Source organism: Heptranchias perlo, chromosome 24 (assembly GCF_035084215.1).
Source record: "Heptranchias perlo isolate sHepPer1 chromosome 24, sHepPer1.hap1, whole genome shotgun sequence".
NCBI lineage: Eukaryota > Metazoa > Chordata > Chondrichthyes > Hexanchiformes > Hexanchidae > Heptranchias > Heptranchias perlo.
The window spans coordinates 34,602,380-34,629,276 of NC_090348.1; the positions used below are offsets into that span (position 1 = coordinate 34,602,380).

The following is a 26,897-nucleotide window of genomic DNA, read 5'->3' on the forward strand; positions in this document are numbered from 1 at the left end:
TGAAGTCCCTCATCCCTGGTACCATTCTAGTAAATCTCTTCTGCACCCTCTCTGAGGCCTTGACATCCTTCCTAAAGTGTGGTGCCGAGAATTGAACACAATACTCCAGTTGAGGCCTAACCAGTGATTTATAAAGGTTTAGCATAACTTCCTTTCTTTTGTACTCTATGCCTCTATTAATAAAGCCCAGGATTCTATGTGTTTTTTTAACAGCCAGCTCAACTTGTCCTGCCATCTTCAAAGATTTGTGTGTGTGCAATCTCAGGTCTCTCTGTTCCTGCACCCCCTTTAAAATTGTACCATTTAGTTTATGTTGCCTCTCCTCATTCTTCCTACCAAAATATATCACTTCACACTTTTCTGTATTAAATTTAATTTGCCATGTGTTTGCCCATTTCACTAGTCCACCTGTGTCCTCCTGAAGTCTGTTACTATCCTCCACATTGTTTTCTACATTTCCGAGTTTCGTGACATCTGCAAACTTTGAAATTGTACCCCGTATATCCAAGTCCAGGTCATTAATATATATCAAAAAGAGCAGTGGTCCTAATACCTACCCCTGGGGAATACCACTGTATACTTCCCTCCAGTCTGAAAAACAACTGTTCACCACTACTCTTTGCTTTCTGTCCCCTAGCCAATTTTGTATCCTTGCTGCCACTGTCTCTTTAATCCCATGGGCTTTAATTATGCTAACAAGTCTATTATGTGGTACTTTATCAAATGCCTTTTGAAAGTCCATGTACACAACATCAACCGCACTACCCTTAACAACCCTCTCCTTTACTTCGTCAAATAACTCAATCAAGTTAATCAAACACGATCTTCCTTTAACAAATCCATGCTGACTTTCATTTATTAGCTCATACTTTTCCAAGTGACAAGTAATTTTGCCCCAGATTATTGTGTCTCAAAGTTTCCCCGTCACCGATGTTAGGGTGACTGGCCTATAATTGTCAGGTTTATCCCTGTCCCCCTTTTTGAACAGGGGTGTAACATTTGCAGTCTTCCAGTCCTCGGGCACCGTCCCCATATCTAAGGAGAATTGGAAGATTGTGGCCAGAGCCTCAGCAATTTCCACCCGTACTTCCCTTAGTAACTTAGGATGCATCCTATCCGGACCAGATGACTTTTCTACTTCGAGTACTGCCAATCTTTTAAGTACCTCCTCTTTTATCTATTTATATCCAATATCACTACTACCTCCTCCTTTACTGCTACAATGGCAGCATTCTCTTCTCTAGTGAAGACAGATGTGAAGTATTCATTTCGTAACTCGGCCATATTTTCTGCCTACACAAGAAGATCTTTTTTGTCCCTAATCGGTCCTACCCTTCCTTTGACTACCCTTTTACAATTAATATATTTATAAAAGATTTTTGGGTTCCCTTTTATGTTAACCGCTAATTTTTTTCTCATACTCTTTCTTTGCCCCTCTTAGTCCCTTTTTTAGATCTCCTCTGTACTTTCCGTATTCAGCCTGGTTTCCCGACTGTATTATAAACCTTACATTCGTCGTAAGCCTCCTTTTTCTGTTTAATTTTAATCTCCATATCTTTAGTTATCCAAGGAGCTCCAGCTTTGGATGCCCTTCCTTTCCCTCTCATAGGACTGTGTCTACTCTGTACCTGAACCAACTCCTTAAAGGTCTCCCATTGTTCATTTACTGTTTTGTCTACCAATTTTTGATTCCAATCAACCTGGGCAAGATCCCTTTTTAACTCACTGAAATTAGCCCTCCTCCAGTTAAGTATTTTCACATTTGATTGTTCCTTGTCCTTTTCCATAACTACTCTAAACCTAATGATATTATGATCTCTGTTGCCCAAATGCTCCCCCTCTGAAACATGCTCCACACACACAGGTGAGAGAGGAGGTGGTGTCAGGGCAGATGTGATGGGGAGGGGGTTATATACTCTTCCTCTATTTGTGCATATGTAATATTTTTTGATGGACATTTTCATAAAATCTATGGACACGCGTTAGACAAGTTATAGCAGGCACATGGGAACAATACCACCTGCACGTTCCCCTCCAAGTCACACACCATCCCGACTTGGAAATATATCACCGTTCCTTCATCGTCGATGGGTCAAAATCCTGGAACTCCCTTCCTAACAGCACTGTGGGAGAACCTTCACCACACGGACTGCAGCGGTTCAAGTAGGCGGCTCACCACCACCTTCTCAATGGCAATTAGGGATGGGCAATAAATGCCGGCCTCGCCAGCAACGCCCACGTCCCATGAACGAATAAAAAAAAACACGAGTTTTAATTCAAAAGATAGTAACTTAATAACAAAATGTATTTAATTTTCCTCTCCAAGAAATGAGCTGCACCTAATGTTGTTTCTTTTTGGAGATTCTGTATTGGTAACTTGTGCACTGTAATTGGACTTAAAGACCAGTTATGCAACAGTGACATTGCTGCAAACCAGTTCTGGCTTTGTAGTACTGCAAACTGCGACGTGTAGTCATCCAAATCGAATTTAGGCAAGATATTTGAGGCCACATCAAGGACATAGTCTGAGAACACTTTGGCTTTACACCAGCTGGAATCTAATTGCCCGCAGTGTGCAGCAAACCGTAATAAGTTTTTAAACTTAATAAAGTTTTTTTTTTAACTTTCAAAAGGGAATTGGATAAATACTTGAAAAGGAATAATTTGCAGGACTATGCAGAAAGAGCAGGGGAATGGGACTGATTGGATAACTCTTTCAAAGAGCTGGCACGGGTATGATGGGCCGAATGGCCTCCAGTGCTGTACGATTCTATGATTTTCAGTTTAAAAGACAGCTGACAGCCCTGTTGGTTGCTTGTTAACATTAACATTTAAGTGGTGCGAAGATGCCAATGAATGGAGCTCTTAGGATGTGTATAAACACATAGGGCTCGATTTTGGCGTCGGGTTTCCGGCGGGTTTCCAGCGGGGGGGCCCAGAAAATCCCGATATCCGGTCACGTGACCGGATTGCGACGAAATCCCGGCCACTTCCGGGTACCGCGCTGACGTGCGGGGCTGCGCGCGCAAGCCCCGCTGGTGGGAATCCCGCAGGCAATTAAAGCCAGCGGGGTTCCACTTGAGTGTACTTACCTTGCTTGTTGAGGTCAGTTAATGAGCTGAATCAGCTGTCAAAAGAGGAAGTGTGGGATTTTAGGTTCAAGGCAGTGAGCTTCACACACTGGGGGAAACAGTCTCTCTCCAACCAGGCGTGTTGCAGCCAGCAGCCTGTGGCAGGTGCCAAGGTGCACTCCACGGGGGACAGCCCTCACCCACGCAGGAGGCCACCGCGTCACATAGGGAAACCCCTGCCCCCCACCACCCCCCGCCAAGCCAGAGGACAGACCGACACGAAACCGCAGCCCCAGTCCGAGGAACCACCCACCTACCCTGCACAACCCCTCAGACCAACACCTGCCAGATGGGTGGTGTGTGGACACCCTCGGAGGACGAAGAGCATGACCAGCCCCAGCAGCCTCGCAGTCCACGCCGTCCGCCGCAGAGACGTGGATCCCCCCAACACGGTGTTGTTGCACGCCCACCTGCACAGCAGGAGGGAGGGCTACCGCAGAGAGAGACGCATCGCAGAGGGCACTACCCTCGCCACAGGGTCCACAGACCGAGGCGCAGCTCCCCGGACCTCTCCGAGCAGCAGTGCACAGGGAGGCGCAGATTCGCTCGACATGTAGTTGTGGAGATCTGCAGCCTCTTTCATGCCGAGCTGCTCCTGGCTGGCCCCAGCACCAACTGCTTACCTGTCGCTGTCAAAGTCACCACTGCCCTCTACACCTTCTCCTCCGCATCCTTCCAAGGTGCAGCCGGCTACACCGCCGATGTCTCTCAGTCGTCTGCGCGGACGAGCCCTGCAAATACACCTGCACCTACTCTGCAGTAACACGATGGGTGGCATCAGTGGTGGGTCCTCATAGTGATACCCAGGAGCGGGCATTATTGGACACAACGGACAGGATTCGCGGAGACATGGCAGCGGTGGTGTCAATATAATGTGTGCTGTTTGTTGCTCTGAAATTCAATATAGGTAACACCCATGACAAACCCTCAGACACCCTTGTGCACCCCCTTCATGCTCACGACACGTTTGCCTTACGCTGCCTACTGCACATATGTGATGCATGCCCTGTGGCTGCAGCACAGGTGGTGGCAGGTTGAGTGAGGCTGGCCGTGAGGGAGATGCACGAGAGGGTGAGTATGGGATGGAGCAATGAGATTGTATGAGGATTGGGTTGCGTGTTAGTGGCAGGATGAGTACTGGCGAGGTGAGTAGGTGGAGGTAAGATGAGGATGGGTTTTGAGTGGGTATGAAGGGTGATGTGACAGAGTAGTGTTGGCGGTGCCGAAGGAGATGTGGGGTGGGGGCAGTGTTGTGGCAGACGGAGTGTAGGGGAAAGACTTCATGTTCTCACTGCGGCTGACCTACTGCGGTCATTGCAGCGCCTCCTGCACTGTAAGCAGGTGGGCCATATGTTGGTGGCGCAGGTGATCCCCTCTGCCACCTCGAGCCAGGCCTTCTTGGTGGCAGAGGCAGGCCGCTTCCTCCCGCCCGCCGGGGGGAAGATCTGTGTCCTCCCCCTCCTCCTCACCCCATCTGATGATACCTGGGGTGAGGCATCATTAAACTGGGAGCAGCCTTCCCCCTGGGCTGCTCCATGCTGCAATTTGTTCCATTGGTTGCAGCATCTGTCAGTGGAGGACTGCCCCTTTAACTAGAGAGCCTCCAGCTGACAGATCGTACTGCGCATGCGCAGCCCGACCGACGCGCAGGCCAGCGCCGTGGACCCCGGAGGAGCAGGTAATTGATTCCTATTAGTGGGTTGCCTGCTACGATCGCGCGGGCAACCCACTAATTTCGCCGAGTGTGTTGACCACGCTCCCGGAGGACCACCCGCTGGGAACCCGCAGGCCTGCTAAATTCGAGCCCATATAGTCTGAAACTGGTTACTGTAGTGTAACTCCATCTGGAAAACGTTTGAACGAAAGAAATCGATGCATTTAAATAGCACCTTACCACATCTCTAAACACTTCACATATAATGAATCAGTTTGAAGTGCTTTGACTTATTATGTAGGCAAATGCAGTACCACTTTGTGCACAAACAATAATGACTAGAATGTTGGCCAGGGCACCAGAAGAATTTTCCGGTTGTTTTCAAACAATGCCATGGAAACTTTAACATCCACCTGAGCCGTGGGAACAGGCAGGCGGGGCTCAGTTTAACATCTTATGCAAAGGACAACACCTCCAACATAATGCACTCAGTGTGGCACTGGAGTGTCAGTCTAAATTGTGTGCTCGTGATCTGAATTGGGACTTCAACCCACAACCATCTGACTCAGAGATAAGAGCGTTGCCAATTTTAGCCAAGCTAACGTCGGCTGTTGGAATTCTAAAACCACAAAGACAAAATTTTACTCATCAACAGACCTAAGCAGGAATTTATGATAACAGTGTTTCAGTTTAAAAAATCAACTGTAACATATTTTGAATATAATTTTTTTTCATTAATGAACAATGTAAAATCTTGTACAGTAAAGGTTTTACCCACATGAAAACACCTCCTGCATTTCAAAAGTCATTATTTGTAGGTGAAACTCTTAGGGATGTTTCTGGAGGAGCCGTAACAAGGCAGAAGTGCTGATTATACAAAATGGCACCCCCAGCAGGTGCATAGACGGAACAGTATTAGCAGCATGTGTGAATTACAATGTAAGCTCCCAGCAGGCGAGAGTCCCTGCTGGGAAAGCAATTTTGTAAAATTACCCCTGCTATATAAATGCAAGAGTTTCTTTCACTTGTTTGGTGACATCTGTTTATCATTCAATCAAGTTATTTTACAATTCTAATTGTACCTGGAAATTAATGTTTGTAAAAGAAAAGCACTGTTTCAGTTACTCATACCTAAAGGGTACTGGACAGCTAGCAGATTGTGGGAATTGTATCTCATGCAAATTTATTGAGTAACAGCAAGATGAGTGGATTACCATTCTTGTGGGAAATTACTCACTATTTCTGAATACGGTGTATTTCCTAATCTTTAAGACCTTTCCCATAGTCCCTGTGTAGACTGAAACTGCTTCATTCTGTAAAACTCTCACTTTTATTTTATGTTTAATTGGAAAGCCTGTAGCTTTCCGTCTGGAGAATTTTAAATGAATTCGGATTAATGACTATGGTTCTCAGACTAGGGCAGCGGTTCAAATAAGCTAAACAGAAGTGCTGAAATATTCATACAGGCTCTAGTAGAGGAGTAACAATACTGTTAATTACAGAATCATTAATATAAATTTCCCATGTTGCTTTGCTGGATTCCGAGTAATCTCGTTTTGGGGTTTGCTGGAGGGCTGAGATGTGGGAGTGTGTGAGATTGATTCAAGATAGCTCCAGGCATCACTAAGCAACATGCCTATTTGTCTCTTTCTGTCAATCTGATGAGTACACTGTTATTGCTAAATACTGTGCAGGCAGAATAACAGCTCTACAATCCTCCCGTACTTCATGTATTATAGAGAATTAATTAGTTGTCTCTTGGTATGGATTGTATAAATGAATTTGTTAAATATTAAACATTGGCTGCTTGGGGAAGGAGGGTGCTGCAAGGCCACATTTTAATCAGAGGGCTCTCTGTGTACTTGTAGATCTTATATACAGGCTATACTGCACTTTTATGGGAGGTGCTGCTCAGATTTTCTTCATGTTGGCCACATTAGTGCAGTAAGACATTGCCCCAACCTCTCAGTGCTGACATCAATGAGACTATCTCTAAGTGGTGGTCTTGCACTAATTTTCTTTGTTCTTCAGACTGACCACTGTATAACTGTAAAGAAAGAAAGACTTGCATTTATAGAGCACCTTTCACGATCTCAGGATGTCTCAAAGCACTTTACAGCCATTGACGGACTTTTAAAGTGTAGTGACTGTGCTAATGTAGAAAACGTGGCAGTCAATTTGTGCACAGACTAGTCCCACAAACAGCAATTAAATAAATGACCAGATCATTAGTTTATAGTGATGGCCAGGACATGGGAGAACTTCTGTGCTCTTCTTTGAAATAATACCATGGGATCTTTTATGTCCATCTGAGAAGACGGACGGGGTCTTGGTTTAATATCGAATCCAAAAGGCGGCACCTCCAACAGTGCAGCACTCCCTTAGTACTGCACTGAAGTGTCAGCCTAGATTTTATACTCAAGTCTCTGGAATAGGGCTTCAATCCATAACTTTCTGACTCTGAGACAAGAGTGCTGCCTCTGAGCCATGGCTGACACTGTAGCTGGCATCTCTGTGCTGGAATTTGTTCAACTTGCATCTGAGCAATTGGCACTTCCCTTTCCCGATTGCTTATTTGCGTAGACATCAGGGGAATATTTCCTTAGGTCATTATGTATTAGCGACATCTGAAATGTCATAGGAAGAGTTCTTCTGATCACTGTTTCTAGCAAAATCATAAAATGTTCTAAAGTAATGCTTTTCATTAGAAATAGTGACCAGAGGAAATTCCCACCATCCACAATTTGGCTCTTTATCTTTCCAGCTTGTTGTTGATTTCTAAAACAAATAAAGAGAAATGAACCATCATTATATCTACAGTCTGTTGGCCATATTGTATATTTTCTTTGCTCAGTGTGAGTGATCACAAATTGTTGTAGTTAACAAAATTATCTAAATTGATCACAGTTATACTTACACTATCAAAATGCATTGGAGCACTTATGTGTGTAGGCCTCATAGTGGTGCAATTGCCCACAATTTTACACTAATTGGCAGTAAATTTGCAGTCTCTTAGAGGCCACAAAGGTATGAGAAACGAGAAATAGCACACTGATGAACAGTTGCTTCCTGTCTGAAGTTGGGTTGAAGTTGCATAACTGAGGCAGAATAAAGGTTGCATTACCCTGCTTAATAATGACATGAGTATAACAAGTGGGAAGGTGTTCACCATCACTGCAGTCACATTGCTGTGCACAAACTTTACCCACCAAATTATAAACTAGAAAAGAGCAGCTGGCCCAGGTTGGTTCAGTCCGTGGCCGTTTCTTTCACATCTCCAAAATTCCCCTGTGCTATTTTTTCCACATCTCCCTTGTTCTTTCCTGTATATTAATCTGTCTTTACATTACAGGCATGCAGCCAACAGTAAATGCACAGTTCGATTTGGTGCTTGAGGAATTGATGGATCATGTATCTACAAAAATATAGGTCTTCAAATATGCCGTCAGGTTAAGGTGACTGGTTTCATCAAAAGACGTTCGAGGATCCAGTCCCAGGTATTGCACTGTGGATCTCCGTAATGGAGCCCAGCACACCTACAGAAAGTGGCTCACAACTCCAAATCTAAAAGGAAGAGTGATGTATGAAGCTTGCTCTCCCAAAATAAGATCAACAATCCTGTATTGTGTAAAAGTGACTTTTAATCCACCACAACTACGATTTCTTTGTCTCTGAGATGCCTGTAGCCGTTTGGTTGTCAAATTGCCCCTTGCTCGCCAGCTTCACACTTGTGAGGTCTCTCCCTGATCACCAACTCTGGGTCTGTTGAGGTTTCCCCACGCTCACCAGGGGCTCGATGTTACCAGGGCTGCGGGTTCGCGGCGGGGGGGTTATTGGGCGCGTGGGTAACGTGCCTGGTGAAATTAGTCAGCCACCCGCGCGATCGCAGCCCAATTGGATCCACTTACCTTGTGTTCCGGGTTCCCCACTGCTGATCTGCACGTCGGGCGGGCTGCGCATGCGCAGTAAGGTCTGTCAGCTGGAGGAGCTCTATTTAAAGGGGCAGTCCTCCACTGACAGATGCTGCAACAAATAGCAAAAATTACAGCATGGAGCAGCCCAGGGGGAAGGCTGCTCCCAGTTTAATGATGCCCCACTCCAGGTATCAATACATGGGGTGAGGAGGAGGGGGAGGACAGAGATCTTCCCCCCGGCGGGTGGGAGGAAGCGGCCTGCCTCTGCCACCAGGAAGGCCTGGCTCGAGATGGCATAGTAGGTCACCTGCATACAATGCAGGAGGCGCTCCAATAACCTCAGTAGGTCAGCCAAAGTGAGTACACTTACTCATTCCCCTACACTCTGTCTGCCACATCACCGCCCCCACCCCACACCTCCTTCTGCACAGCCAACACTACTCTGTCACATCACCCCTCATACTCACTCAAAGCTCATCCTCATCTTACCTGTACTTACTCACCTCACCAGTACTCATCCCGCCACTACCACTCAACCCAATCCTCATACAATCTCATGGCTCTATCTCATACTCACCCTCTCGTGCATCTCTTTTCACGGTCAGCCTCACTCAACCTGCCACTACTTGTGCTGCAGCCACAGGGCATGCATCACATATGTGCAGTAGGAAGCGTAAGGCAAACGTGTCGTGAGCATGAAGGGGATGCACAAGGGTGTTTGAGGGTTTGTCATGGTTGTTACTTATATTGAATTTCTGACCAACTCACATTACATATTATATTGGCACCACTACTGCCATGTCTTTGCGAATTTTGACTGGTTTGTGCAATAATGCCCTTTCCTGAGGATCACTATGAAGACCCACAACTGATGCCACCCATTGTGTCACTGCAGAGTGGGTGTAGGTGTATTTGCAGGGCTCTTTTGTGCAGACGGGTGAGAGACGTCGGCGATGTCCCCGGTGGCACCTTGGAAGGATGCGGAGGAGAAGTTGTTGAGGGCAGCGGTGACTTTGACAGCGACAGGTAAGAAGATGGTGCTCGGGCCAGCCGGGAGCAGCTTGGCATGAAGGAGGCTGCAGATGTCCACGATTACATGTCGAGTGACTTTGAGCCTCCGTGTGCACTGCTGCTCAGAGAGGTCCAGGAAGCTGAGCCTCGGTCTGTGGAACCTGTGGCGAGGGTAGTGCCCTCTGCGACGCATCTCTCTCTGCGGTTGCCCTCCCTCCTGCTGTACAGGTGGATGTGTCACAGCACTCTGTTGTGGAGCTCCACGTGTCAGAGGTGGACGGCGTGGATGGCGAGGCTGGTGATGCTGTTCGCCCTCCGAGGAGGTCATGACTGCAGCTACGGCAGCCCCCATCCGGAAGATGTACATCTGAGGAGGTCCGCAAGGTAGGTACATGTCTCTGGACCCCGGGGTAAGTGTGCAAGTTGGTGACTTTTCTTGTCAGGAGGAGGGTGGTGGAGGCCAAACTTTGTCCCAAGTGACAGAGTGGCCTCCTGCAATGAGTGAGGGTCTCCCCCCCCACCTGTCAAATGGACCTTTGCAGCTGCCACAGGCTGACAGCTGCAACAGGTCCATTTGAACTGGGAGTGTTTCCCCCAGTATGGGAAACAGTCCCAGTTTGCTATAAAATCCCACCCCTCCTCACATAATCCCTTAATCAGGTCAGTTAATGACCTGAACAAGCAAAATAAATACCTTCAAGTGGAACCCCCCTGGCTTTAATTGCCTGCGGGATTCCCACCAGCGGGGGCTGCGCGCGCACACCGGCGCGTCAGTGGGGAACCTGGAAGTGGGCGGGTTGGAGCCGGGCTCCCGACCCGCTCCGGGATTCTCCGATTTTCGGAGCCCCCCCCCTGCCAGGAACGCACCCGATAGCGGGTGCTAAAATGATGCCCCATGTCTTTGTTTCCGAGATCTCCCCTTGAACTCTATACTGAACTAAAGTCTTTGTGCTTGGACATTGTACATTATCTTCCAAACAACAGGCAAAAGTGGCAATCATATATGTACAATAAAGCTGAGCTTCCATCTACGTGTTTGTTCAATCCCAAATGCTTAAAGCAGTTAATTGGCAGATGTACTTGTTGAAAATTGTCTGTTGGTGCAGTTGTTCTAAATAAAGTAATTGAAAAACACTGTCATGACCTCCTCCTCTGTGGAAGTCAATGGGTGTGGGTAGGGTATGATAATGTTGCTTAACAAAGATAACATAATTGCATCTTGCACTTGGAATGTTCTTGATATTTATTAACCTTTTTGTGGTGCTTTTGACTTAACTATTAAGATTTTTTAAAATTTTGAATGAAATAGCTGCAGATGGCAAAATTATAGCACAGTATCAACTTGTAAAGAAGCGAACCCAAAAAATGAGGAACCATGAGAATTATTCAGTATAAGGCTTTGTTGTAATTGCTTTTCATATTTCTTATGTTACTGAAGAAAGTTAGGTTTTTTTTATTGATTTTGTTGAGAGGAAGAACATGTAAAGTAAATCTAAAATTGTTCTCAGTGAATAACAGTCAATGCTTCTCCGTCGTTCCATCCACTGGCCAAGATTTGTTGATTTGTGACAATTGAAGGCGAAAGATATAATATTGATACTCGAATTTATATAGCGACTGATCACATTGAAACATCTCAGTACTTTTCACAATGAATTACTTTTGGATTGTAGTGTCCCACAAACAGCAGTGACATGAATGACGTTTGTTTAACATCTCATCCAAAGGACAGTCCAGTCTTACATAGATGCCAGGCAACTCACATGAATTTAGAGCCTTTGTATTCTCAATATCTTGCTTGCAATATTACAGGTGTCCATTAGCGTTACACACTGCATTTATAATAATGATGGTTTAACAGGTTTACTGAATAGATCATGAATAAGAGTTGATTAATAATTTCTACATGTGCATATGTAATATATTTTCATTAAACTATATTACAGTTACTGTAAATTGGCCAGACTTCCAGTTTGCAAAACTAGGTCTCCCTTAATCAGGAGGATAAATTATGGAAATTAGTAGTTACTGTGTTACAAGAAAACACTGAATGAGGTCAGCTGAAGTAATACCCAAGCTCTTGAAGAGAAGCAAGGGATCAACAATTGAATCTAATGTAAATAGCACAGTTCTGACTAAATCAAAAGAGAAAAAAATATGAACTCCTTGATTTTTACACTCTTGTCTATATTTCAGATAAATCTATTTTTTTTAGGAAAATTTGCCTCTAGCTGAATCTGTGCTATGGTCAGTCAAGCGAAGAATTCACTTGAGTCTCCTTGTTGAGAGTCTAATGCTCTGCCTTTCTGACTATCAGGTCCTGCCATTCAATATTACCCTATAATAGTCTTTGCCGTTCCAATTTGTAATAGCTTTCTCTTCAGTAATTGTGATCGTCAAGCAAGGATACCATAATGGATCTTTTAAAATTTCACTCTGTTGAGAACTTTGAATGATGCAGTACATGTCTCTGGTAAAAATGAAGAACTGAATTATTTTTCTCCTCTAAAGTGGTAGTCAGAATGAATCACAGCCTTTAGTGATTTCAGCGACTTTGTGCTCGGGACACAAGGGCTGGATATTAACTTGGAGTGGGGGACGGGGGGGAAGGATTTTTGGATGGGAAACCCGGAAGTAAGGGTTTCACACACGTGACGATTTTGACAGTAGGTTGCCTTTAAAAAGAGTTTTTTAACAGGTTTCGCACTCGACAGCCAGCAAGATTGACAGACTGGCTGCCTGTTGCGTGGGAAAACAGCTGGGGAGAGATCAGAGTTTTTGGGGTTTGGATGGGGATTGGGGGTTGGAGAAAATCGGAGCCTTCGGTTTTTGGATTGGGGGGGACATCGTGGGGGGGTGCGTTTGGGGCGCACTGGACATTGTGGAAGGGGGTCGGCCGATCGCGGGGGTGTTTAAAAGGTAAGCTTGGTGAGCTGCCGGGAAGCATTCCTGCTCTTCCTGGCCCACAAACAGTGCAATAAAGGCACCTTATGTATTTGGCCCCTCTCGCCTCTTTTACCTGCCGTGCTTCCTGCGTTCCTACGGCCTGGGAAACCCATGCTGGAGGTGTTAAATTCGCAGTTCATTTTAAAATCACCTAATTTACATCTCATAATCAGGTAAATTGCTCCGATAAGTACCCGCCCGCCTGCTAATTATCGGCCCGCTTCTGGCATGTAGGTTACTGGCACGCAGCCAAACGCATCTCCGTTAAACCCAGAAGGGGATATGTTGGAGCCGGGTTACGGTCATGCTGTAAAATTGTATTATTTTAACTTCACACCTGCCCCCAATCCACCTGTTCTCGGGGGTTACAATCCCTCCCCCCCCCCCACCATGCTGTCTATTTCCTGCTATTTACATGAGTAGAAGTATGCAGGGGAAGTTTGGAGTTGTAGTTTTGGTTTGTGTTTACTGTAAAGTAGCTCGCCATGAACGTATCCAAGAGCGCATGGCGTTCCAGTTCTTGTCCTGTGTTGCTCACTTACACGTATCAATCCTTCCAGGGAAAGCAGAGAATGTTTGAAAACAGCTGAGGCACTCTACCAGCTATTACTTCATTAAATTGTTCTGGTGCTGAGCAAACCCTCATTTGTTCTGGTAACTGGCACCATGTGTGGTTTGTGCCAATGAAAACAATAAAATAGAGTCCATTGTTTCTTCCCAGCTGTGTTACTGTTCGTAGTGACTGAAGTGACTAAATTGTTTGTCGGATCATTCTTTGAATGATCTTCATGATGTGGCCTGACAAATGATCTGAAGTCATACTTTCAAGAGAGGAGATTTTTATTTTGCTCAAATGCTTTCAAGAGAATTGAAGTCCCAAAAGTATGCATGCACTTCTAGTCCAATGCTAAGACTTTCAAGTAAATTTAACTGATGGGGAGGGTGGAATAAAATGCGTTTTCTGAGCAGGCGATGAAGTTGTACAGAGAGTGATTGGCATTGTTTGTCCTTGATAAAGCTTGATACACTCTGCTGATAAAGACTTTGATGTCAAATTCTGTAGCTAGGATAAATATTTGCTGTTATTAAAATGTAATAGCTTATGAGATGTTGGCCTGAGTCCTTCAATGGATATGTAAAGCCAAAAGCTGGGTTGCTGATGGTTAAAAGATCCTTTTTCTCTCAAATGTAATTAATTCTTGCCACAGTGTCATGTACTGTTCCACATCACCACACCAAAGCAATGCAGGATACATATTCAATGATTTCAAGCAGCACTTTTTACTTTTTTTCCACAAGAATATAATTTACCAGTGACTGAGTACTAGTCTAAGGGCACTAATGGTACATTTGCAGTGTAGAATTGTTTCGAGAAGCCTTTCCACTATATTGCTTGAGGATATGAGGTACTGTGGAATGAGCCCTGTTGATGGTTTTGACAGCAGCTGGAACAGAAAGCCAACTATGCATGTGAAAACTTGTACATGCGCGTTTGTTTTTAAATTATGATTCACAACATTTTTTATGGCCTCCAGACCTTTCCCAATAGATGAGGTACATTCAGGCCAAAAGCAGAAAAGCCTATTGCTGGCTTCTATGTCATAAAAGACTGCTGCCTACTTTTCAGACAGCACAGTTTATGTTGCTACCAAGGGTGCTGGTAAAAACTATCACCAGGAATTCTCTCGGGGGGTTCTCCTGATCAGAGCTGTAACCTTGGCAAAAGATTGGCAGTACCCCAGATACCTGCATAAACAAGGTTTTTGCTGATCTGCTGAAGTTATGGTGGCCGATCGGGGAGAAGCCCTGAGGAAATTCCTGGTGCTCCACTTTAGGTGGGCTGCAGAGTCTTTGGACACAGCAGTGCCACCTAATTTATTGTACATGCTGTAAGGTGAATGCAACGTTACACACAACTCTTATGAAGGCCTTCCTTTCTGGCCCTACTTATTTTTTTCCAGTCTTTCTATGATACTCCAGAACCTTCCCTTGTCTGCTTACAGTTTTCGCAGGTGCTTGTTTGTTTGACTTTCTGTACTTTGGCTTTTTTTAAAAAACGATTTGGCTTGCTAAAATAATATAGTAATGGACCTGAACCAGTAGACACTATCAGTGCTAATAGATGGGAAATTGGGAAAGAAGTCATAGGGAAGAAAGTCCCCATTGTCCTGTGAATATTTATGTCTTACTCAAAACATAGGGAGACGTATGGTAATGCTCTGCTGAAGAGTGAGGAAACAAAATAATATTTCCAAGGAAGAAAACTAGAATTGTAGGTGAAAACCTGAGATGGATTGAGTCAGCACAGAAGATTTTGGAAAGTAGGAAAATAAGGAGCAAAATTTTGCCTGTAATAACTTAAGACAATTAACTACAATTACTTTCCTGATCAGTTCTGTGAGGTATGGGATTATAATTTGAGTAGAATTACTCTGCTGCTTGATGTCAGGTACAGGTGTTTGACTTTGGTGGTAAGATAATGCTTTATTAGAGCAATTTAGTTCATTTAATGTGCTTAAAAAGAGAGTATCAAGCCATAACTACACAGGCCTTTAAAATGAAAATAGGGTACCTCCTCCTGATCGTGGAAAGTCCTCCTGGGTAAGCAGAAGAGGTTATCAGCAGGTGCATTCCCGGCTTAATAGCTGGCATCACAGGCCCATGTTTTTTCATGGCCTGTGTTTGTAAAACAGGTATCAATATTAGATGAAGCCAATTGTACTTTGTACATTGCAGTGGTGGAATCCACTTTTCAACATTCCAGACAAAATGCAAAAACACAGTATAATATGAATAATTAATGTTAAAATAAATGAGTGTAGGGGTGACAAAAAAAACAATGTAGAAGTGACAAATATACTACAGGTGAAGTTTTTGGAATTAAAATTAATCTCTGAAAATCAGTGCTTGCTTTGAGTGAGGGTTTGTACCAGGAGTATAGCCTCTCAAAATTTGCCCTTATATATTGTGGTAATAATTTACATATTGGTATAACAGCAGGGAGTGAAACACAGTAGTTATTTACAGTTAAAGATTAAACATTAAAAGCAAAATGACTCACTTGTTTTGATTAACAACTCCTAGGTGGAATTACTTTGGTTCCCTTTTCACTGGCTGAATTTTATAGATGATGTTGATAAGATTCAAACAATAATTGTCCTACATTAGTCAAAGGAAAAGGGACAATTTGTATCATGATCCCAGTAGAAGGAAGGACCAGGTTGAGCTATGCTATTCTGCCTACCTAACAACAGTCACTGCACACCAAAAGTGGTTGATTGTGTAAAGTGCTTGGAGACATTTTAAATGGTGTGGTAAACATTATGTAAAGACAAGTCTTTTTAGTTTTAAATATTTGCAAAATGTTTTTATAACCTTGACTGTGAAGGTTATCTTTTTTGTATTTAAGTATTTACTGGGCAATCATATAACCTTTTGCCTGTCAACATTTGAGTCAGAAGCAGCATTGTGCGATGAACTGCTATTGCTTTCTAAAAGTGTTCAGCTCTTTAAAGGTTTCTCCAGCAATAAAAATCAGTATTTTTTGTGGGGAATATTTTGTGTGCAATAATACTATTAATTAACTATTAAGATGGTTTAATTGCAGCAGTTGAGTATTCTACAAAGCTACAGACGAAAATAAGGCAATGGCCTGAAAGCATTTGTTTCACCAAAGCCAGTTGGAGCTGAATCACCCCCTGCCGGTGTTTTGCTAAAATGTGGCCAAAAAATGGACCAAGTTGAATGATACACAGATCTATGTTATCAAAGGAAAAATTAAAGGACCACTGCAACAATGTTTGGTAAACCTTTTTTGTTTGGTGATGGAGTCAATTAGAGATATGTGTAATTTTTGCCACAATGGTAATGTGTATCTGGTGCTATGATGCATTTCAAAGCAACTTAAGTAATTATGTTGTATATTTGGTAACAAATGAAATAGGGTTAGCGAATCATTTTTTTCATGTAGGTGGTGCCCCCACAGACATCTTTTTTCAGCAGTTAGTGTTAAACTTAAGAGGTTGTGAAGTTGTTCCACTCGTGAGAGACCAATATAATTGGGATGGTGAGTATATCTATTGTAATGTATCTGTTAAATCTTGGCTACTGGACATAGTGGTTATCTAGATCTTCAAAATATGTCCATTTGTTTTATGAGTACCAGTACTTGCTACAGGAAGGAATTGTTTGTGGTATTATTTTCCAAATATATATATTGTGTTCTTAGCTAACAACTCTTCAGTTTGTTAACCAAAGAGATAACAAAAACTCGACGGTGTCTGCTTTAAAAGCAAAATATGGGAAGGATCCAGTCAAATTCTGCATCTATTAAACTGGATGTCCTAAAGGTGGATTCCTGTCTGATGTCAGTGGAACATATCCATTTTTATAAAATATTACTTTGCTGTTTGCAACTGAGAATCCTTTTAATAAATGATTACTTCTCATGGGCATAACTCTATTTCCGCTAGAAGAAAGAAAAAGACTTACACCTACGCTGGCACATGTGAATGGGTTGGAGGACATCAACACATCTATGGAAACAAGAGTATAATTTGTTGAAAGGCATTTATCAGCTTTTTAAATTTTTTTGATTTTAACATAATGTTGATCATAATTTGGTGTAAAGTTATTGTTAGTGATTTGTTTTGCTAATGACAAAAAATGCATCTTAATCAGAGTGCATGAGATATTTAGAAGAATATGCAGTGGTGCATGCAAATCTGAATAAACTAGGCAAACAGCGTTTGTGCAAAAACTGTGATAATTTATAATAAGCGCTTTTCAATTACAGTCTTTTGATTTTTTTTTTCTGATGATGCTTCCATGCAATTCCAAAGCAATTCAAACACTGGATGCACATGGGGAACAATTTTGTGTGCACAAAGGAAAATCAGCAAGCATCTCAAGTGTTGAATCTTAAACTGCCAGAATGATTAACATTTCATATTGCAGAGCAGTAGGAGGTATTTCATTCTGCGACAGCACTCACGGAGCACGTGGCCATTTAAAAAAAAATTAATTGTTTCCTATCCCTCTGGTCACTACATTTAATTTGTAATATTCTTTATGCTTTAAAGGATCATGGCCAGACTTCTGGATTCTTTGTCATGTTATATAATCTTAGATAAGATGAAACTTGAGGAAGCTGTATTTTTAAGGCAGGTATCTCCTCATTTTTTGGTCTTTGTGAACCACATGGGTGCATGTCAGGGAGCCTCGGGCCACAAACAACATTTAAATGTTAATACTAATTTGCATATATCTCAAGGTGCTGATATAACAGAGCTTGGTGTTTTGATTTAATACTTAATCGAAAAATGAGGCAGTAGCACCAAGAGCAACCTCTCCCAAACATTCAGGTCCACAAAATTCAAACTAGGCAAACCAGTGAATAGGAAATGAAAGGACAAATAGGACTGATTTGCTTGTGCTTCCTGGGCCAGATTATCAGATTTGGGGTCACATGTGGCCCATGGACACTGCTGCTCTAAGGGAAGCTCATTGTTGCCAGTGGTAGTGTTGCACATACCTGGGCAGAACTACCAGTGTATTTAATATCTTGGATGAGTTCTCTCAGCTTCTGTCTAAACCTTCGATCGGAGGTTAAGCCAACAATAAAGTTGTTTATTGTTGGCTGGAACAACATTAGTGGAATGCTAACATGGTGGGCATCCTACGTAATGTTGCGCACATAGCAAATAGATGTCCACCTCAGAGAATTAATTCAAGTGGGAGCTATTCAGTTATGGAAGACAGAAAAAGGAAAAAATGTAAACTGCAAGGAGAATGAAAGAATAGCAAATAATTGAGGTGGGTGGGGGGAGAAAAATCAAGCTGACCATTTTGTAGACTTTTGAACACTGAGCAAAAAAGTCACCTTTTTAAAAAAAGACTTTAATGTCCGAAGCGGCCTGCAGTATTTTTGTAGAGCCAGGCTGAGCACTCCAGCTGGTTAAGCCACTGATGACCCAAAACAACTGGGCAGAACAACTCTGCTATTTGCTGAACAATTTCGATTGAAATTTGTACCCCAAACATTGATTTAAAGCCCAAAAAACAGGCACAACAATGTTGAATTTCTGACCCATTGTCACTTTGCAGTGGTGGAACTGGTAGTTTGGAGATCATGATAATAGTACTATACAAGGACCTTGAAGAAAATGTCCATTGGAAGTACATGTTGAATTGATGAAGCACAGCCACAAGGTTTATTGTGATAACTATATACAGGAGTGCAGTTACATCCAAACATACAAAAAAAGGACAGGGGAAGACCAAAGGTCCATCAAGCCTCTCCCATCCAAACATAGTGCAGCTTACGTGCACCATCAACCTATCCCCACCCCCTCAACACCCCTCTGTTCACTATGGTCCCACAACACCAATTGCGGACCTTCAGTGTCTTTATCAATTACGACCTCCAGGTCCCTCTCCCTCCTGCATGATATACACAAGCCATGAATTACCCAGACACAAATGCATCACCCTACATTTATCTACATTGAAGGACATCTGCCACACACGGACCCATTCCCCATAAGCATCTAAATCAGCCCATACCCAATTTATTTCATTTACACTCCTAACCCCTCAGTTTATTCAGCAAGGTGGCAGCTAATAGAGGCAACACTAATATTGCAGTAGTTAATCAGTATTGCTAATTTATTTTTATTCAGTCATCTGCGCTTTGAGAGTGCAATTAAAAAGCAGAATTTTCCACCCTTTGGCACTCTTGTTTGCAGTAGTAAATTGGTGTTCCATTGCTGGCTGATTGCCACCTGCTAGTTAAGTCGTGGGAAACCGTGATGCTTATTTTCATTACCTTTGGAGGCCTTAGGATAATGTCCCCTTGGTGACCAAAGGTAGTACCAAAACTTTCCTTTTCAGGGTGTTAATGATCTCCTTGTCAATTGCACCATAAAAATTCAATGAGCACCTCAGCTATGCTTATTTTTCATCTTAGATACACTTGGTGAGTCGGAAAATTCAGTTTCGAATTGCAGTTTTCATTTTGTACACCAAAAACAAAAATTAATGTTAGTAATCATAATGAGCGTTCACTATTAGCACGGTGACTGTTTTCTTAAATTCTGTCCTTAGTTGTAATTAATTTTTGACAATAACCTTACTGTTTAGTAGTTAGGAGCTTTTTTGGATTATTTATATTAATTTTATTTGTGCTTTTATTAATATTCAGCCACAGTATTCCTGCATAGCTCTAACGCAGAGCTGCTCTGGGTAATCCTCCAGTAGAAGATCATCCTCTGGAGTTTTCACATTTCTCCCACATCGTAACAGTGACTTCTACTCTTCAGCCTCATAAGGCACTTTGAACCTATAAGGTTGCCCTATACATAGGCTCTGAAGGAGTCTGTTTGAGCTGTACTTTCGTGATCACATGGTTCCACACTGTGTGCCTTGAGAGCAACCATCAGGTTCCCCTAAAAATCTCTGACCTGCTCTTTCTTCAGCAGTAATACCAGCTTTCCAATCTCACATCTTGCTTTCTAAGGCACTTGGGCGAGGGGCTACTTGTTGAACTTTGCAGGCCGAAGGAGGTGCACAGCAAATAATACTTGGGTCAGGGAATCTTATTTGTACTTCTATTTATTTGAGTTACTCATTATATTTCAGGACAGGGTTGCCAAAGTTCAGGGCAATCATCTGTTTGGATTCTTTTAGAGATCCTGACCTGGGAAGATGTCCCATCTGCAGAGGTCTCCAAATTTCCAGTATTGAATCCTCAGACCAGGAAAGAATAAGGCATTTAATGCCATTCCATTGTGAATGGAATTTGGCTCAACCTTGAATGTAGGGCAGTTGAACTCCTAATAAAATTTAAAATGGTCATAATGTCATAAAATACTGCAGTTTGGTCAGGACACAAGCTCGCTTCCACAGACTTCAAGGACACGTATTTCCTTGTGGCAATTTCTCCACAGCTGATAAAATGTTCCAGAACATCAGAGAAGTCATCTGCTGTGGAGAAATAGCCACAAGGAAAAAGCTAAAGGGATGAATGTACAAATATACAGATCTACCTTGTGGTCTTATGTCTAGTCCTTGTGATTCTGAAGTAACTTTCTTTGACTGTAGCCTTCTTGAGGCTGCCCAGCACAACATAACCATTTTCCCGATGTTTGGGTTTTTAGTAATTCTAGAAATAATCACATTTGAGCATTTGCAGAACTTTATACTCATAAGTTTCATTTTTAAACTTCTGGGAATGATTTACTTGTCAGACCAAATGTCAGATAATTTGACAGAACATTTGCTTTTGAATTCTGGGTTAGATGTATGTAGTCATTTTTTTAGTGTGGAATGGAAATATATTCACAAACTTCTCCAGCCCAACCTTCTAGCCTACTGGTTACTCAAGCATCAAACACAAGATAATAAAAGAGATTTACCTCCAAATTGACATGGGTTGAAGAAGACAATGTTATGTTAGGTTTTAGGTTACGACCTGCTCCACTGTCTTTCATGTTGGTTACAGATGGTTCTTGACAGGAGAAACACATAAATGGAGGGTAAGTGGGCCCAAAGCACTGGACTCCATCGACTTCCAAATGACACATCAACAAATTAGGATTGAGAGTGGAACCATTAGTCTTCAAGCCTTTCAAACTCTGATTTGTGGGCAGTGTCAAATTTGTCCTGGGGGGCATTTATGATTCCTTCATCTGGATACATTTCAGGTTGACTAAAGTGGGTCCATGTGCATTTGCATAACTGGATGCTACACTCAGAAGTCACAAGTGACCTTTCTCAGGGATGGGGTTATGTGAAAATATGCATTTGCAAACTTTTCTGAGAAAGGACCTCTAAAAAAACATTTCACTCCAGTGACAGGAGAGTTTGAACTCTGAAATATGTTGTACTTTTGATGGAAAAAAAATGCTTCTGTGCTGTGCTATCATTTCTTTTCAGCTCCAGTCTTCCAGTAAGTGAAGGCTGAAGAGGATGATACTTTTATTGATAACCCCAGACTAGTCTCAGAAACTGGAAGTCGTGATTCTCTGACATCCGTCAGTTCTTTTTCTTAAATCTTTTTTTTTCTCACTAGTTTCCCCTCTCTTCTCTCCAGAAGGTGTTGATTCCTTGCTTGGGTACAGATCCACCTGTGTTGAGCACCATCCAGTAACTCACCAAGTGGTCATTATTCAAGTATGAGCATTGGCAGCTATTCTTCTGTGGGAAGTGTCACAACTGAGCCTGATCCTGTCCTCACCCAGTGTCCACACACCCGTGCACTTCCAAAAGGGGGTCACTGGATAGAGCAGGAACACTAGCTAATTTTCCTGTTTCTAATTCTGAAGCAAATTGTAATGCCACTACCATCACCCTGGCTGAGATCAGCTAATTCAACACGGAACAGGGATCAAACTTGGGATCTTCCTGGTTTGTATGACTCATTGGGTACAGTTGCCGAGGCATTGGGGAGCTCTGACATCCTTCAGTTCAGTTCCATTGCACCATTCTTCGCGTTGTTACAGGCTGGACCTTCTGTCTGAGCTGGAAGGTTAGAACCAGCTATGCCAAGTGTTTCTTTGATTACTTGGCTATTGGCTCTCCAGTGAAGGTCACATATATCTGTTCTGTTCTTGTGTTTCTGGGTCCAACGAGCTCTGAAACCTCTTTGGACCAAAAGAGCTGGCAGTGCAGAATCTCTGCTACTGCCGTCTCTGCTATCCACTGAGAGGTGCATAATAGTGACAAAGCTCATTTTGATTTTTCCTCCCTTTTGCAAGAAGACTTTGTGGCCCTCCTGGTTACTGCAGGTCAGTTCAGGAACTGAGTGGGGTTGAGGATTGAACTCAAAGTTCTGTGTACAGTGCCACTTAACCTGACTTTTAAAATTTAATAGTACACCATTAAATTGATTATGACTCATCATAGAAGTATTTTGACACCAATAAGAATTACAATCAGTAATGTATACATAGTGTATCAAAATTACCCCATTACTCATGCAACTAGACTCTATAAAAGAAAAATATTAAACTTTGTAATCATTTTATATGGTACCAAACTACTCATAAATATCTTCAAAAGGTTAGAGTGCCATTGGCCCCTGTTCCATTGTATTGAAAATTGTTCAGCGTACACATAATTTTTGTCATTAAATTTTCACGTGCCCATAATCTGCTGACAGCTTTATGTGTGCTATCAGGCAATATGCTTCATGAAAATAAATTGGACCGCATTGGGGACTAGTTGCCACTGCATAATAATTTGAAGGTATGGCAAAAAGCTCACCAAAAGAATTGAATATTTTATACCCATAGCTGATTCACAGTTTTCGTTCGCAGATTTAATAGTTCTCGTGGTTACTCTTTTTACCTATAAATTCAATCTCGTTATTTGTATAGAAAGAATTGAAGATTCCTTTTTCAGCTACAACAAAATGTCCCACCAAAAGAAAGCTAAGAAACGACTGTGACTGTGGAAAATAATTCTGATAATACGAGGATAAATTGTCCAAGGTGAAAGTGAGTGCAAATTGTAATGTTCCTATTTTTCTTTATGTTGTATGCAAATAGATACCAGGGAGAATTCATCTTTTGATAATTCCGGTAGCTATTTCCAAAAGATAAATAAAGGATGAGTTTAGTGTTTCATAGTTCTGCAGGATTCCCTAGTTCAACTCTATAATCAGTCTTGTTTATTCACAGTTTGTTTCTGTTTTTGCAAACGTTAGAAGTCATGATAAGAAAGTCTTTGAAAGCAGCAGATGGATCGTCATTCCTGCAAATATCACCTGCCTGTAATAATAGTATATAACTTCAGTTATCCCAACAGATGAGCTAATTAAACATCAAAGTCACTTAAGACTGTTTCTTTGGTGTTTTCAAAATAGTTTTCATCCACAATGGTTGTATTTAATGTCAAGGACTGTGTTATAATTGACGATACATTTTACATTTAATTTACTTAGCCTCGTCAAGTGTTTCATTTACGCACATGCTCAATTTCTGCATCTTGCCAGATGTAAACTTGCCCATCCATCAAGGTTAGTTGTAATTTAATAGCAGTAATGAAGTATAAAGGGTCACATTATCAGGCTTTTTAACAGACCAGGACTTTCTTTAGCATTTGATTTACACTCGTGCTTAAGTATGCTTAAGTGAATGTGTTTTAGAGTGGTAACTTTCACAAGCTACAATTCGATTATTGTAGCTTAATGAAACATTTATATTTGAATTTACTATTCCCAAGCCAATGGTATGGAATGAGGAATACTTGGATTTCATTTTAAATCTTTTTTATTGCTGTGTTTTTCTGTCCTGTAACACTATTTGGCTATTGATCGACTTGGATTTATTTCTATTCAATAAATAGTGTGTAAATATATGAAGCCATTTCACATCCGCACATCTCAAGAGTTTTCATTTTTAATGATAAGTTTGAACATTTTAAGGTGGGAGCTGCTTAAAAAGTAACGTGTGGAGGGAGATGAGACATGCTGGCGGAGAACGTAACATTGCTTCAAAGTCTTTGGAGCTATCTGGCTTTTTCTTAAGCATTTCTTGTGCTCTTAAAGAGGGAGTGTCACCATCATGATCCCCTTTCAAAAGTCAAATAGTTTTTAAAAAATCTGTATTATATAGACATTTAAAGAAGAAAATTAATAGTCATTCACAATAGACACAAAGCATTTTATTATAAGTCGATCTCCCTTGGCGTTGTCCACAGAGAGTCAAGATCTAGTGTAGCCTTCAGGTGAAGCAGGGTTACAGGGCAGGAGGTAATAGGACCAGGGTGCACAGATGTAATTCAGTCCCCATTTAATACTCATCATTCTTACTTTGTTTGTCACCACTGGAGGGAAGTGGAGTGAGCCTTTTGGCTTAACGGAAGCATTCCCGGCTCTGAGCCAGAAGGTGCAGGGTTTAAGCCCCGTTCTGAATTCTGAATTGACTTCCAGCGGGCAACTTACATCCAGTGAGTGTGGGTGACGCACCTTCATCGTATGGGTTGTGGAAGCCCATAAAACTCTCCCGCCTTATAGGACTAACAAGCCTATCAGCTGGTATAAAAATGGTTATGGCTTTGGAAGGACTGTTCACGTCGCAGCCTGTTAATAAGCCTTTCACTACATCACACTATTCTCCCACAGGAAGAGTGTGAAGCTACGTAAACAACAATCATTAAGGGGAGGGTGTAATTATAGCCTGACAAGTTTTACATAGGCAACAACAACAACTACTTGCATTTATATAGTGCCTTTAACATAGTAAAACATCCCATGGTGCTTTACAGGAGCGTTATCAAACAAAATTTGACACTGAGCCACATAAGGAGATATTAGGACAGGAGGTAGGTTTTAAGGAACGTTTTACAGGCGGGGGGAGAAGTGGAGAGGTTTAGGGAGGGAATTCCAGAGCTTAGGGCCTAGACAGCTGAAGGCATGGCTGCCAATGGTGGAGCGATTAAAATCGAGGATGCGCAAGAGGCAAGAATTGGAGGAGCGCAGAGATATCGGAGGGTTGTAGGGCTGAAGGAGGCTACAAAGATAGGGAGGGGCAAGGCCATGGAAGGATTTGAAAACAAGAATGAGAATTTTAACATTGGGGCGTTCCTGGATCAGGAGCCACTGTGGGTCAGCGAGCACAGCAGTGATAGGTGAACAGGACTTGATGTGAAATAGGACAAGGGCAGGAGAGTTTTGGATGAGCTCAAGTTTATGGAGGGTGGAAGATGGGAGGCCAGCCAGGAGAGCATTGGCAGCTTCCATTTTAAATATGGACATAAGTGTTTATAACAGAAAAGGTTGACTGGCACACAGACGTAAGAATTCTAATATATTTGATGAATAAACAGATTTCCAGAAGAAAAATGAAAAGGAAATTTGTATAATTTCAGGTTGTGGTTCAGTGGTAGTACTCTCTCCTCTGAGTCAGAAGGTCGTAGGTTCAACCCCACTCCAGAGATTTGAGCACAAAATCTAGGCTGACACTCCCAGTGTAGTACTGAGGGAGTGCTGCGCTGTTGGAGATGCTGTATTTCAGATGAGATGTTAAACTTAGGCCCCATCTGCGCTCTCAGGTGGATGTAAAAGATCCCACGGCACTATTTGAAGAAGAGAAGGGGAGTTCTCCTCGATGACCTGGCCAATGTTTATCCCTCGACCAATAGCACTAAAAAAGATAATCTGGTTAATCTCACATTACTACTTGTGGGACCTTGCTGTGAGTAAATTGGTTGCCGCGTTTCCTACATTTGAAGTGACTGCATTTCAAAAGTACTTAATTGGCTGTAAAGTGCTTTGTGACGTCCTGAGGTCGTGAAAGGCGCTATATAAATGCATGTCTTTCCTTTTTTTTCTTCAAAATTACATGAATTTTATATTATTTGTATATAACATGAAAGTTTATGTAATTTTACAGCAATTTTACTCGAATGATCAAATGTAAATGTGTAATGCATCTGCCATAGCTTTGCTCGTAGGAGGTTGGACAATGTGTTTGATAAGGAGAGGAGGATTTTATATGTTGTAATGGAGAATATAATGGTTGTATGTTTTAAATGTTTGGCAATAAGGGGAATATTAGTTAATATAAAGAAATGAATGTAAAATAGATTAAATGGTAGAGAGAAGTTACATAGAAATGAAAATGAATCATTGAAATTATATGTTGGAAGAATTTATATAATTGCAATGGTTTATGAATAAAAGGAATAGGAGTTGAAATAATTTAATGTGAAATATATTAAGTAGTATAAAATGTATGCATACAATGTGTATATAGTATATATATATGCCATGCAAGGTAAATATTTTTATATAATCTTTGTATTCAATTTAACTGTAAGGAGTATTCTGCATTGATACATGTCATACATTTTTTTAAACATTAAATACTTGTGTATTAGTTTCTGTGTTGGGCAGAAGCTTGTGTTTATTTTGATGAGTTTATGAAAATGTGTGTTTGCAGGAAGCAGGAAAAAACAGGAAAAGGACTTAAAAAAAACTCAACTGCAACAGATCAAGTATACTAAACCCCATGAGTGGGAGTTAAAAAAAACACCAGAGCAGGATTAAAAGTAGTAGGAGAGCTGTACTTAGAGCAGGAGTTAAGAAAATGGAAAGCTGTACTTAAAAAAAAAAAGGAGTGGGAATTCGAAATTAAGTACCTGAGCTGATTGCATAACAACCAAGGAGCCTTTGCTTCATCCCATCCCCCAAATGTCCTCCCATTGTGCTCCCCATGGGCAGACCTACACACACCTCTT

General features: G+C 42.0%; 1 protein-coding gene across 2 annotated transcripts in view; it reads left to right on the plus strand.

Annotated features, from left to right (window-relative positions):
• frmd4a (FERM domain containing 4A) overlaps positions 1-26,897 on the plus strand; it is a 521,753-nt gene that overhangs the window by 112,929 nt on the left and 381,927 nt on the right. The gene's annotated exons all lie outside the window — the stretch shown is intronic.